Source organism: Choloepus didactylus, chromosome 9 (genome assembly GCF_015220235.1).
Source record: "Choloepus didactylus isolate mChoDid1 chromosome 9, mChoDid1.pri, whole genome shotgun sequence".
NCBI lineage: Eukaryota > Metazoa > Chordata > Mammalia > Pilosa > Megalonychidae > Choloepus > Choloepus didactylus.
This window is the reverse complement of record NC_051315.1, coordinates 116,413,665-116,417,039: the sequence shown is the minus strand read 5'-3', so window position 1 is coordinate 116,417,039 and position 3,375 is coordinate 116,413,665. Positions and strand designations below refer to the sequence as shown.

General features: G+C 38.8%; 1 non-coding gene across 1 annotated transcript; it reads right to left on the bottom strand.

The window, feature by feature from the left end:
• Positions 1-3,025: 3,025 nt before the first annotated feature.
• Positions 3,026-3,132, bottom strand: LOC119545056. Its single transcript, XR_005219033.1, has one exon. It is a non-coding gene; the product is annotated as a U6 spliceosomal RNA (small nuclear RNA).
• Between the last annotated feature and the right edge of the window lie 243 nt (positions 3,133-3,375).

The window sequence follows — 3,375 nt, the reverse complement described above, 5'->3', positions numbered from 1 at the left end:
TTATATTTCCTTTCCCATTTCTGATTGCATTTATTTGCATCTGCTCTCTCTTTTTTTTTGTTAGCCTAGCCAGTGGTCCATCGATTTTATTGATTTTCTCAAAAAACCAACTTCTGGTTTTGTTGATTCTCTCTATTGTTTTTCTGTTCTCAATTGCATTTATTTCTGCTCTGATCTTTGTTATTTCTTCCCTTCTGCTTGCTTTGGGGTTAGTTTGCTGTTCTTTCTCTAATTCCTCCAGGTGAGCAGTTAACTCTTCAATTTTTGCTCTCTCTTCTCTTTTAATATAGGCATTTAGGGCAATAAATTTCCCTCTCAGCACCGCCTTTGCTGCATCCCATAAGTTTTGATAAGTTGTGTTTTCATTGTCATTTGCCTCAAGGTATTTACTAATTTCTCTTGTAATTTCTTCCTTTACCCACTAGTTTTCTAAGAGGGTGTTGTTTAGTCTCCATATGCTTGTGAATTTTATGACCTTCTGCCTTTTATTTATTTCCAACTTCATTCCATTGTGGTCTGAGAAAGTGTTTTGTATAATATCAATATTTTTAAATTTGTTGAGACTTGATTTCTGACCCAACATGTGGTCTATCCTAGAGAATGTTCCATGAGCACTTGAGAAAAAAGTGTATCCTGCTGTTGTTGGATGTAGTGTTCTATAAATGTCTGTCAAGTCTAGTTCATTTATCATACAATTCAACATCTCTGTTTCTTTAGTGATCCTCTGTCTAGATGTTCTATCCATTGATGAGAGTGGTGTATTGAAGTCTCCAACTATTATTGTCGAGGTATCTATTTCTCCTTTCAGTGATCGCAGTGTTTGCCTCATGAATTTTGGGGCATTCTGGTTTGGTGCATAAATATTTATGACTGTTATGTTTTCTTGATGAATTGACCTTTTTATTAATATATAGTGTCCTTCTTTGTCTCTTTTAATTGTTTCGCTTTTGAAGTCTAACTTGTCTGATATTAATATAGCTACTCCCGCTTTTTTCTGGTTGTTGTTTGCATGAAATATCTTTTTCCAACCTTTCACTTTCAGTCTATGTTTGTCCTTGTGTCTAAAGTGGGTTTCTTGTAGACAGCATATAGATGGGTCCTGTTTTTTAATCCATTCTGCCAGTCTGTGTCTTTTTATTGGGGAGTTTAATCCATTTACATTTAGTGTTAGTACTCTAAGAGCAGTACTTTCTACTACCATTTTGTTTTTTAGAATTTATATGTCATATCTTATTTTTTCCTCTCCTTTTACCTTTCCTGATAATCTTCATTTCTGCACTCTTCTCCAACTCTCTCTCTCCTGTCTTTTCCTATCAGCCTGTAGCACTCCCTTTAGTATTTCTTGTAGTTCCGGTCTCTTATTCACAAACTCTCTCAGTGTCTGTTTGTCTGAAAATGTTTTAATCTCTCCCTCATTTTTGAAGGAAAGTTTTGCTGGATATAGAATTCTTGGTTGGCAGTTTTTCTCTTTCAGTATCTTAAATATATCATGCCACTGTCTTCTTGCCTCCATGGTTTCTGCAGAGAAATCTGTACATAGTCTTACTGACCTTCCCTTGTATGTGATGGATTGCTTTTCTCTTGCTGCTTTCCGAATCCTTTCTTTGTCTTTGACATTGGACAATCTGACCAGTAAGTGTCTTGGAGTAGGTCTATTGGGATCTATTCTATTTGGGGTATGTTGTACTTCTTGAATCTCTAATTTTCTGTCTCTTATAAGAGTTGGGAAATTTTCAGTGAATATGTCTTCTATTACTCTTTCTACCCGTTTTCCCCTCTCTTCTCCTTCTGGGATACCCATAACACGCATATTTGTGCGTTTCATGTTGTCACTCAGCTCCCTAAGACCCTGCTCATATTTTTCCATTTTTTTCACCATCTGTTCTTTTGTGTGTATGAATTCGAATGACCTGTCTTCCAGTTCACTGATCCTTTCTTCTGCCTGTTCAAATCTACTGTTGTGTCCCTCCATTGTGTTTTTCATCTCCTCCATTGTGGCCTTCATTCCCATGAGTTCTGCCATTTGTTTTTTTAAGTTTATGAATTCTTCTTTATGGTCAGCCAGTGTCTTCTTTATATCCTTTAGCTCTTTTGCTATATCTTCCTTCATTTCATCAAATTTATTTAGCATTAGTTGCCTCCACTCCTGTGTCTCAGCTGAGCTATTAGTTTGTTCCTTTGGCTGGTCCATGTTTTTGTGTTTCCTGGTATGGCTTGTTATCTTAAGTTGTCTAGGCATCTGATTCTCTTGATTAGTTTATTTTGGAGCTTGTTTTCTGTCTTTTACCTAGTGGTTTTCTTGTTGGTTGGCTTTGTTCTCTGGCCTCTGTTATTCAGTTCAACTTATTCTAGACCTCTAACTTAAGTTCTATTTAGTTGATCAGAATTTTTCCCCTCTTGTTTTTTCTGTTTCTTTCTCTGCCTCTATGTAACCTTTTTGTGAGTGGGTCTCCTCAGATATGGTCGACCCTAGTCAGCTTTTCCCAGTCTAGTGAGGCCCAGGTCTCATTGGGAGGGTATGGAGTTTTCCTGAGAATGAGACCCTCCTATGAGGCCTTTAGAATTGGTGCTTTTCCTCTCCTGTCCAGCAGGTGGCACTGGCCAGCCCGCAGCTCCCCCACCAGTGTAAGGAGGTGTGGAGCTTTAGTTCTCCTGGTGACTCTGATTCTGTCAGGGGCATCGCTGACTGAAGCCGGAATCTGAATTCCAGCCCCTGGGGTCTGGATTCCCAGAAGGAGGACTGCCAGCTGAGCTGGACCTCCCTCCACTCTCCCAGTCCTCAGAGCTCCAGTTGTCTCTCAGGGGTACTATTCCCTTCTCCCCTCTCCTCTTTGGGGCCTCTCCAGGTAGATTCCTTGGTCAGCCTGAGGTGCCAATTAAAGAAGGGGGTGGAGGCCTTCAGTAGTGAATATGGAATTCAAAGACACTGTGGGTACTCTGTCTCCCCCAAGCCCAGCCTACTCCCTCAACCTGGGCTTTCTGATAGAAAATAACCATATATATTACTTTTAGATTTAAAAAAAAAAAAAATATGGAATGCTTCACGAATTTGCGTGTCATCCTTGCGCAGGGTCCATGCTAATCTTCTCTGTATCGTTCCAATTTTAGTATATGTGCTGCCGAAGTGAACACAAGTGTCAGGATTTTAAATCAGAGAGTCCGGGTCCAGAGCCTGAACTCATAACCAATATATACATAGCCTCTGAAGTGCTTTATGTGAATGAAAAATTATTTCTTAACTTTTAATAAAGCAAATAAGTACTCTGAGGATGCATTCCAGCTGTAAAAAGTTGTGAGTGCCAAGTATTATACAATAAAAATACCATCACCTGGAAAAATCATTTAATCAATTAAAAATAAAACACCACAGGAATT